The sequence below is a fragment of the Solanum lycopersicum genome, chromosome 8 (genome assembly GCF_036512215.1).
Source record: "Solanum lycopersicum chromosome 8, SLM_r2.1".
In the NCBI taxonomy this organism is placed as follows: domain Eukaryota; kingdom Viridiplantae; phylum Streptophyta; class Magnoliopsida; order Solanales; family Solanaceae; genus Solanum; species Solanum lycopersicum.
The window spans coordinates 51,914,007-51,925,867 of NC_090807.1; positions in this window are offsets into that span (position 1 = coordinate 51,914,007).

The window sequence follows — 11,861 nt, forward strand, 5'->3', positions numbered from 1 at the left end:
ATAGTTGAGTTTATGATATTACTTGTATATATTGTTTTCTATTTTGAGTTGGCCGATGATATCTACTCAGTACCCGTGTTTTGTACTGACCCCTACTTTTATGTTTTCTTCTTGTTTATTTGTGGAGTGCAGCAAACGTGCCATCGTCTTCAACTCAACAGTAATTCAAGCCAGTCTTACTATATCGGAAATTCAGGGTGAGCTAATGCTTCTAGCTTGGACTGGATCTCCTTCTTCAAGTCTTTATGCCTTGAACTTCCGGCATGGACTAGCTTCTTATGTATTTTTAGCTTTTAGAATATTCTTAGTTTAGTCATTTGATCGTAGATGTTCTTGTGATGATGACTTCCAGATTTTGGGGGAATAGTAGATGTTGAATTTTAGAAGTTAATGAATTGGTCTTTATTTAATGAGTTTAAGTCTTCCGCATTACTTTCTGTTGATATTATATTGAAATGTTAAGGTTAGATTGGTTGGTTCGCTCACATAGGAGGGAAAGTGTGGGTGCCAGTCGCAACCCGGTTTGGGTCGTGACAAACTTGGTATCAGAGCATTAGGTTCGTTGGTCTCATCACACAAGAACAGGTCTAGTAGAGTCTTAAGGAACGGTAGGGGGACGCCTTTACTTTTCCTTGAGAGGCTATAAGACTTTAAGAAAATTTCACTCTTTCATTCTTTCTTTCGTGCTACTACTTGAGTCCAATTGGTATCTAGGCGATACGAATTGGTATCTGACCATCTTCACTCTCTTTCGCAGATGGTTAGAACTAGAGCAACGACTACGCCAACACCAACACCAGCACCGGCGGTACAGGGTGCGTCTGAGCCAGCCACTGGGGCTGTAGCTCGAGAAAGAACAGCGGCAAGGGGCCGTGGTAGAGGTCGTGGGAGGACGTCCTCTAGAGGAAGAGGACGAGCGCCTAGCCCATCTGATACTAGGGCAGTGACTCCTCCACCGACTGAGGAAGTAATAAGAGAAGGGGAGGATGGGGAAACTGAACAAGTGCAGAATGAGGGATTGCCACCCCAACCTACCCCAGAGATGATCAATCAGGTTCTGGCTTATCTTAGCGGGTTATCTGATCAAGGTCAGGCACCTCCAGTGTTTTCTGCGCCAACACCTCCGGTTTCAGAAGTACAACATGCAGCCACTATGGCTCCTCGTATGGAGGCCTCATTGGACATAGGCACATTTCCACGTCTGACTACTGGGCCTATAATGACAAATGATCAGCATGAAATTTTCAGTAAGTTCTTGAAATTGAAACCTCTGGTCTTCAAGGGTGCTGAATCGGAGGATGCTTATAATTTTCTGGTTGACTGTCACGAGCTACTACACAAGATGGGTATAGTAGAACGGTTTGGTGTGGAGTTTGTGACTTATCAGTTTCAAGGGAACGCCAAAATGTGGTGGCGGTCACATATCGAGTGTCAACCAATAGAGGCACCACCTATGACTTGGGCCTCATTCTCTAGCTTGTTTATGGAGAAGTATATCCCCCGAACTTTGAGGGATAGGAAAAGGGATGAGTTCTTGAGCCTAGAGCAAGGTAGGATGTCGGTCAATGCATATGAGGCTAAGTTTCGTGCATTATCCCGGTATGCCACCCAACTATGTTTCAGTCCACAAGAGCGAATTCGCCGGTTTGTGAAGGGGTTGAGGTCGGAATTGCGGATTTCGGCCTTACAGATAGCAGCAACGGCAAAATCCTTCCAAGAGGTGGTAGACTTTGTGATAGAAGTGGAAGGAGTGAAGCCAGATGACTTCACTACGACATCGATATCAAAAAGGTTTCGAAAGGGAGGTGAGTTTAATGGTGCTTACACTAGAGGACAGGGTTCGGGAAGTTACTCAGTCCGACCAATTCAGTCTTCACTACAGACTGTAGTTGGGGGACCACCTCAGACCGGTCAACACTTCTCCGAGAGACCTATGCTTGACTCCAGAGAGTGTTACGGATGTGGGGAGACTGGACATATTAGGAGAAATTGTCCAAAACAGAGTTACAGACCCCCAATAGCTAGAGGTAGAGGTGGTCTTGGTAGAGGCCGTTTTTCTGGAGGGCGTGGTGGTCGAGGAAATGGTGGTCACCAAAATGGCCGAGGTGATGGGCAAACTGGAGCCACTACATCACAACATGGTAGGGGCAACGGACAGACGAACGATAGGGCCCATTGTTACGCTTTCCCTGGGCGGTCTGAATCGGAGGCATCTGATGCTGTCATCACAGGTAATCTTTTGGTTTGTGATTGCATGGCTTCTGTATTATTTGATCCCGGATCCACATTTTCTTATGTATCTTCCGCATTTGCTAATGGTCTTAATTTACATTGTGAATTGCTTGACATACCTATTCGTGTTTCTACTCCGGTGGGTGAGTCTGTGATAGTTGAAAAGGTGTATAGGTCTTGTCTTGTATCTTTTGTGGGGAGCAATACTTATGTAGACTTGGTTATCTTAGAAATGGTTGATTTTGATGTAATTCTAGGTATGACTTGGCTTTCTCCGCAATTTGCGATCTTGGATTGTAATGCTAAAACGGTGACGTTAGCCAAGCCTGGGACAGATCCGTTAGTGTGGGAGGGTGACTACACTTCCAATCCGGTGCGTATCATCTCCTTTCTTCGTGCTAAGAAAATGGTTAGTAAAGGGTGTTTAGCTTTCTTGGCACATCTCAAGGATGACACTACCCAAGTACCTTCGATTGAGTCGGTTTCGGTAGTCCGCGAGTTTTTGGATGTGTTCCCTGCAGATCTTCCTGGTATGCCACCAGATAGGGATATTGACTTCTGTATCGATCTTGAACCGGGCACACGCCCCATTTCTATACCCCCTTATAGAATGGCTCCCGCAGAGTTAAGAGGGTTAAAGGCACAACTTCAAGAGTTATTGAACAAAGGCTTTATTAGACCAAGTGCATCTCCTTGGGGTGCTCCGGTTTTGTTTGTAAAGAAGAAGGATGGGAGTTTTCGAATGTGTATAGACTACAGACAACTAAACAAGGTAACCGTAAAGAACAAGTATCCTCTTCCCCGCATTGATGATTTGTTCGATCAGTTACAAGGTGCTTGTGTCTTCTCTAAGATTGACTTGAGATCCTGTTATCATCAATTGAAAATACGGGCAACGGATGTGCCAAAGACTGCTCTTCGAACGAGGTATGGGCATTACGAATTTGTAGTGATGTCTTTTGGTGTTACGAATGCCCCTGCTGCATTCATGAGCTTGATGAACGGGATTTTTAAGCCATATTTGGACCTCTTCGTGATCGTATTTATTGATGATATATTGGTATACTCAAAGAGCAAGAAGGAACATGAAGAGCATTTGAGAATGGTATTGGAAATGTTGAGGGAGAAAAAGCTTTATGCCAAGTTCTCTAAGTGTGAGTTTTGGCTAGATGCAGTGTCCTTCTTGGGACACGTGGTTTCTAAGGATGGAGTGATGGTGGATCCTTCTAAGATTGAGACAGTGAAGAATTGGGTAAGACCTACTAATGTGTCAGAAATAAGGAGCTTTGTTGGGTTAGCTAGCTACTACCGTCGATTTGTCAAGGGATTCTCTTCTATTGCTTCCCAATTGACGAACTTGACTAAGTAGAATGTTCCATTTGTATGGTCGGACGAATGTGAGGAAAGCTTTTAGAAGCTCAAGACTTTGTTGACTACCGCACCTATCCTTACCTTGCCAGTAGAGGGTAAGAACTTCATTGTTTATTGTGATGCATCCTATTCTGGTTTGGGCGCAGTACTAATACAAGAGAAGAGTGTGATTGCTTATGCTTCAAGGCAATTAAAGGTGCATGAACGTAACTATCCAACTCATGATTTGGAATTGGCTGCGGTAGTGTTTGCATTAAAACAATGGAGACACTATTTATATGGGGTTAAGTGTGAGGTCTACACGGATCATCGTAGCCTTCAGTATGTCTTTACTCAGAAGGATTTGAACTTGAGACAGAGGAGATGGATGGAACTACTGAAGGACTACGACATCACTATTTTGTATCATCCGGGGAAGGCGAATGTTGTAGCGGATGCTTTAAGTAGAAAGGCGGGAAGCATGGGAAGTCTAGCTCACTTGCAAGCTTCTAGACGCCCACTGGCTAGAGAGGTTCAAACTCTAGCTAACGACTTGATGAGATTAGAAGTAAATGAGAAGGGAGGGTTGTTGGCTTCTGTGGAGGGAAGATCTTCCTTTCTTGACAAGATTAAGGGAAGACAGTCTGATGATGAGAAAGTGCGCAGAATTCAAGATAAGGTATTGCGAGGAGAGGCTAAGGAAGCACAAATTGATGGGGAAGGTGTTTTGAGGATCAAGGGAAGGGTATGTGTACCCCGCGTCGATGATTTGATCAACACTATTCTGATAGAGGCTCATAGTTCAAGGTATTCTATACATCCGGGTGCAACCAAGATGTATCGTGACCTAAAGCAACACTTTTGGTGGAGTAGAATGAAGCGTGATGTTGTTGACTTTATTGCCAAGTGTCCAAACTGTCAACAAGTAAAGTATGAACACCAAAGGCCCGGAGGAACACTTCAGAGAATGCCCATTCCGGAATGGAAATGGGAGAGGATCGCAATGGACTTCGTGGTTGGTCTTCCAAAAACGATGGGTAAGTATGACTCCATTTGGGTGATTGTTGATAGGTTAACTAAGTCTGCTCATTTTATTCCGATTAAGGTGACTTACAATGCAGAGAAGTTAGCCAAACTTTACATCTCGGAAGTGGTGCGATTGCATGGGGTTCCACTGTCTATCATATTAGATAGAGGTACGCAGTTTACTTCTAAGTTTTGGAAAACATTGCATGCGGAATTGGGTACTAGGTTGGACCTTAGTACTGCGTTCCATTCTCAGACCGATGGTCAGTCTGAGCGAACGATTCAAGTGTTGGAGGATATGCTTCGTGCATGTGTGATAGAGTTTGGTAGTCATTGGGATAGCTTCCTACCCTTAGCGGAGTTTTCATACAATAATAGCTATCACTCAAGCATTGATATGGCTCCATTTGAAGCATTGTATGGTAGGAGATGTAGGTCTCCCGTTGGTTGGTTTGATGCATTTGAGGTTAGGCCTTGGGGTATTGACCTTTTGAGGGATTCGATAGATAAAGTGAAGTCTATTCAAGAAAAGCTTCTAGCGGCGCAAAGTAGACAAAAAGAATATGCAGATCGAAAGGTTAGAGACTTAGAGTTCATTGAGGGTGAACAAGTCTTGTTGAAAGTTTCACCAATGAAAGGAGTGATGCGGTTTGGTAAAAGGGGTAAACTAAGTCCAAGGTACATTGGACCATTTGAAGTATTTAAGCGAGTAGGAGAGGTGGCTTATGAGTTAGCCTTGCCTCCAGGGCTGTCCGGAGTACATCCGGTATTCCATGTGTCGATGTTGAAAAGATACCATGGGGATGGAAACTACATTATCCGTTGGGATTCAGTTTTGCTTGATGAGAACTTGTCTTATGAGGAGGAGCCTGTTGCTATTTTAGATAGAGAAGTTCGCAAGTTGAGGTCAAGAGAGATTGCATCCATCAAGGTGCAATGGAAGAATCGACCAGTTGAAGAAGCCACTTGGGAGAAGGAGGCGGATATGCAAGAAAAATACCCACATCTGTTTACAGATTCAGGTACTCCTTTTCGCCCTTGTTTTCCTTCTTTTAATCGTTCGGGGACGAACGATGGGTAAATTGGTATCTATTGTAACGACCTGTTTAGTCGTTTTGAGCAACAGATTTTATTCTGGATAAACAGGCTGAGGCGACGGACCCAACGACGGACCGTCATGGGCACGACGGACCGTCGCAGGGTCTCGTTTCAAAACACTTAGAAAAACTGAAAATTGGGTACTGAAAATCGACTCTCTGAACTTCGTAACGAAATGGCAGGACGGACCGTCACAGGTGTGACGGACCGTCACAGGTGTGACGGACCGTCACAGACCCTTGGTGGAAATTTGGGTCTCTGAACTTTGCGACAACTTGCAGGACGGACCATCTTAGGCACGACGGCCCGTCACAGGTTGCGCAATCCCAGTCCGGGTTGGATTTCTTGATACGTTTTAAGGGACGTTTTTGACTATTCTTGCCTTAATTATAAAGTTAGTGGGTTAATGTTAATAAGTCTAATTACTTGGGGGTTAAAAGAAGTAACCTTAAGTTAATTAGTGGGGCATTATTGCCATCTTTTATTCTTAATTATATACTAATTAGGGTAAAAGAAAGAGGGTTGGAATAAGAAAAAGAAAAGAACAGAAAAAAGAGAAGGGAATCGATAGAGAGAGAGACGATCGAGAAGGGGAAACACAAAGCTTTGGAGAAAAATTTGCTTGCTTGATCACTAATCTTCGGTGGAAGTAGGTTATGGTTTTCATGCTTTCATAGTAAACTCTTAATAGAGAATGATATGTATTGGTAGTATTGTAAAACCCTGCTATGTGCTTAATTGTATGCATGCATGAACGTGATTATATAATTGTGATTATATTAAGCATGATGAAGCTATTGCATCCCAAATCTTGATAAAAACCTAATCTCTTGTTAATGATGATGCCTTGATATAAAAGAAGGCCTGATGAACTAAAGTAATGAGATTGATGATTCCTTGGTGAGAAAGAAGGCTTGATGAATTGATAGAAAGAGATTAGGGGATCGGGTGTCACGAACCGACACGTAGAATTAGGGGATCGGGTGTCACGAACCTACACGTAGATTTAGGGGATTGGGTGTCACGAACCGACACGTAGAATTAGGGGATCGGGTGTCACGAACCGACACGTAGATTTAGGGGATCGGGTGTCACGAACCGACACGTAGAATTAGGGGATCGGGTGTCACAAACCGACACGTAGATTTAGGGGATCGGGTGTCACGAACCGACATGTAGATTTAGGGGATCAGATTGTCACGTACCGACACAAGAGAAATAAAGATAATGAATCTTGAAAGATGTTAATATACTCAATCTAAAGAACATAATTCCCAAATGAGTATGGTATTGAGGCTTGAGTCCTCATGTGTGAACTTGATGGTAATGATTAATGATATAGTACTTGTTGTTGCTACATGCTGAGTATCATAGTTGAGTTTATGATATTACTTGTATATATATTGTTTTCTATTTTGAGTTGGCCGATGATATCTACTCAGTACCCGTGTTTTGTACTGACCCCTACTTTTATGTTTTCTTCTTGTTTATTTGTGGAGTGCAGCAAACGTGCCATCGTCTTCAACTCAACAGTAATTCAAGCCAGTCTTACTATATCGGAAATTCAAGGTGAGCTAATGCTTCTAGCTTGGACTGGATCTCCTTCTTCAAGTCTTGATGCCTTGAACTTCCGGCATGGACTAGCTTCTTATGTATTTTTAGCTTTTAGAATATTCTTAGTTTAGTCATTTGATCGTAGATGTTCTTGTGATGATGACTGCCAGATTTTGGGGGAATAATAGATGTTGAATTTTAGAAGTTAATGAATTGGTCTTTATTTAATGAGTTTAAGTCTTCCGCATTACTTTCTGTTGATATTTTTATTGAAATGTTATGGTTAGATTGGTTGGTTCGCTCACATAGGAGGGAAAGTGTGGGTGCCAATCGCAACCCGGTTTTGGTCGTGACATCTTGCTTACTTATTTCTCTCCCTATATGCTTATATGGCAAAGTCAGTATATTTCACTGTCCCTGAGAGAGTAAGCACCGGAAAAATATTTTAAAACTGTGTGTGTGTGTGTGTGCGTGCGTGTGTTTGTGTGTGCGCGCGTGCGCGTGCGCGTGTGCATGTGTGTGTGTGTTTGTGCGCGTGCACACATATATCTGTCTAGCTATCTCTCTCTCTCTATATACACATATATAATTTATTTTTTTCTTTATTCTTTTCTTTCTTCTTCCGCACTGCTATGTTCATTGGATGTACCATAGAATTTTTGCATTTCTCTTGATTCTGATTGTTATGGAATTAATAATTTTCGAAAATCAACTCTTTAACGATATTATTGGAGTTGTTAATCATCCGTGTATATGGTCAACCCACACAGTTAATCTGGTTGGCAAATTCTTTTTTGGGTTCTTCAGAGCTCCAAATTTGTAATTTTAATCCAAACCAAATAATTTTAAATTTTCTATGAAACCCACATTCAACTTTCCTCCATTGTTATTCATTAACTCTAATTTGAGAAATTTTACATATGGATTCATGGGAATGATCTTAATACCAATCAAGTAGTGGACGAAATGACAACTAGAAATCGAAATCATTGTCGACCTTCTCCTTTTGAAGATTGCAGTGATTGATAGATCTTTAGTGTTTATAGTAATGGAGAAATAGTATTTTTGGGTATCGACAGATGGTGAAAAAATAGAAGAAATGAGTAAAGAATAAAAAAAAATTGAAGAAAAACTTTATGATGAAATTTCCACGTGTCAAAACACGTGAGTTTCACCCATCGACATAAATTTGGGTTGGATTTTTAGGGGTAAAATAATTTCAATTTCAAACAGTTTAGGGGGTGATAGGACCCCCAAAAAATTGAAGTGTGTAGTTGAAAATTTGTTAATAAATTAGGGGGACATTTGACCATTTTATCTAAGTAAAACTAATTAAGTTTATATCTTAAATTTGCATTTTTGTATAAGATCATTGCTAAATGGAAAGACATTTTTTGGTATGAATGTGAAGACTAGGGTAAATGAACAAATAGCCCTTGGCTCCAAAATCACTTGTTTTTTTCCTCCAAAAAAGAAAACCACTCTTGAATTTTTCTTTCTTATTTACTCTATCTGTTACTTTACTCTTTTTCTTATTCTTTACTTCACTCATCAATTTTATTTTATTTTGTTGAGTCATTTGTTGTTCAAGATTTTATTTTATTGTTAGATTTATATAATCTTAACAAGATGGATCCGAATAGTCAATTAAACGAAGTACTAAGTGATGTTTTAGGGTTAGATGAGGATGATAGTTTGTTATCCCAAATCAAGAGGATTTCGATGGTGCATACGATGGGCCTGAAACATATTTGCATAGTGATGATGAAGATATGATTAACCTTTGTTTTGAATAAATGAATCAATCGGAGCAAGAGGAATCAATAAGTATTAGTGACAGAGAGGAATATAAAGCTGAAGAAAAAAGTGATGAACGGAAAGATTCAACCAAGGATTATAATTTTCCAGACCAACAATATATAGTAGGCCCTGTTGTAGGTATGGTATTTTCTAGTGTTGAATTTTCTTTTGCATTGTATAGAGAACATAGTCATTTAAATGGTTTTGCAGTTGTTAAAAAGTCTTGAAAAAAGAGAGGTTGTTAATACGCTAGGTATGTCTTATTTGCTTTTGATAAGAGTAGAAATCCACTACTAAGAATTCTAGGAAAAGAGATGATTGCAAATGCAGAGTTAATTGTGTTGTACTGTCTGATGGTTCGTGTCGGGTTACTACAGTTATGACCAAGCACAACCATGATTTGCAACCATCTTTATCACATATTTTTGGTTGCCACTGGAAAATAAGTAAGGCATTAAAATGAAATCTTGAAGCCCATGACATCGCAGGAATTAGACCTGCCAAAAGCATTAAACTTTTCGAAGTACAAGCAAGTAGTTCTGATAAAATGGGATGCACTCCGAAAGATTGTCGAAACTACATTCTTCAACAACGCAGGTCGAACACATTGTCATGTGATGCTGCTGCAATACATAAATTCTTCGCTTCAATGCAAATCAAGAATGATGAATTTTTTTATGTAATTGACACGGATAATGTTGGTAAACTTCGCAAGATAGTGTGGGTTCACACACATTGCAAATATGCATATCAGGAGTTTAACGATGTTGTTTGTTCAATTTGACATACTTGGTGAGGCAATGGTGCATGCCATTTGGATTTTATCAACACAAACAATCTATTCTTTTGGGTTGCTCTTTGCTCACAAGTGAGGATATTGAGACATACAAACTTTTTCTCGACTTGGCTGATAACAATGGGCAATGCAGCTTTAACCGCTATCCTCACTGATCAATGTGAGAGTATAAAGGGACCAATTGTAGAGGTACTTCTAGACACCATCCATATGTATTGTATTTGACACATCATGTCAAAACTCCATGCAAAGCTTAAGGGTGTTTGGGACTTTAAGATTACCAAGTCTGAATTTAAATCAATAATCTATAACAACATCACTATCAACGAATTTGAGGAAAAATGGTTAAACTTTATTAAAAATGCGACCTTCAGCATAGGTTATGAATTCATAATCTATACTTGGAAAAGAATAAATGGATCCCTATTTTCCTAAAGCACTACTTTTGGGCTGGCATGATGTTCACCTAAAGAACTGAGTCAACGCCTGCATTTTTTAATGGTTATATATCCGGATGAAGATCTCTGAATCAGTTCGTCGAGCAGTATGAAATAGCCTTTTAATTTAAATATGAGAAGGAACTTCAAGCAGAAGCTGATACACGAAAAAAGCATGCAGCACGTGGCAGTGATTTTGAGTGGGAATTGCAGCTTCAAACCTATTATACTCAACCTATTTACGATGACTTTGTAGCTGCCACGCCCAGAGCCTACACCCTGGACGTGGTCGGCACTCGAAGACCATTGCTGGCCCCCAAGAGAACCCTAGGCCTGACTTTCTTAACTCATCAAAAGACTTACTCATCTTGGACAAAGAATTCGAAGCATTCTCATAAGGTAACTTAAATAATTGTCTTGTCCAAACAGGCACTTAAGTCTCAACATTATAACATGCGAAGTATAAGATAAAGGAGACTTCAAAAGTGAACTACTACATTGTCCATGAAGCCTCTAAACTGAATGAGATGTATATTGGAACAGACCCCACAACATCCTAATGATTAAAGCTAGAAAAACAATAAAAGGGATGTCCTCGGAATGCAAAGAGGCTTAATAAGTGACAGTGGAGTGCTCAATGGGATCAATGGTGCGCCGTGTGCTGATCCTGGTTACCTGCGTCTGCATCATAAAATGATGCACGCCAACTAGCATCAGTACATTAAATGTATGAGTATGCAAGTTGAAACGCTAAAGACACTTAAACTTTAAAAGTAGTAAGAAGAAATACTTACGTTGGCTCTGCTCGATTCATGATCTACTAACTCTTATTCAATATACACAGTTTAAAAGTAATTGCAATATAAATAAATGCTGACTGAAAACATGCTATAAACTCTGAAAGTATACAAGTATACAAATAATATTTGAGATGTATGTAAAAATACAAATAACTGATGTATATTAAAATAAAATAATTCTACGGGATCTTTCTTAACCAATAACCATCACTTAAGAGTTATAGTAATGATACAACGTTACTCGGTCCATGCTGCAACTCGGTCCATGCTGCATGGCCATCCTAACCTTGCAAGAGTAATGGACCTAAACTGCCTAATGGATCCACTAGTAAACTATGAGGAGGGTTCACCTAAAAAGTATGACCCTTTTCTACCCATGATGGCTTCATGGTTTACTGATTCTGTGATTTGAGATTAGTGCTCAAAACTTAGATCTTCAAAATCTCTCTTGGAAATCATAGTTTCATCTTTCTTCTATTAAACTAGACATAGGCTCTGTGAATGTTTAGCTTCCCTTATTTCTCAAAAGCTTGAAAACATTTTAGTTTAAGCTCTAAGGGACTACTTAGTTCCCTTATAACTCTTGAGAAATGAACTCAACTTTATGCTCTTTGCTTACTTGAAACTTAACTCTTAGGTAATACTTAGTTCCCTTATAGCATTTGAGAATTTAACTCAACTCTTTACTTAAAATTTAAAACAAAGTTAACGCTTTTGCTTAAGACTCTTAAATGCTTTAGGAACTTACTTTGACTTGTTTCTTAACTT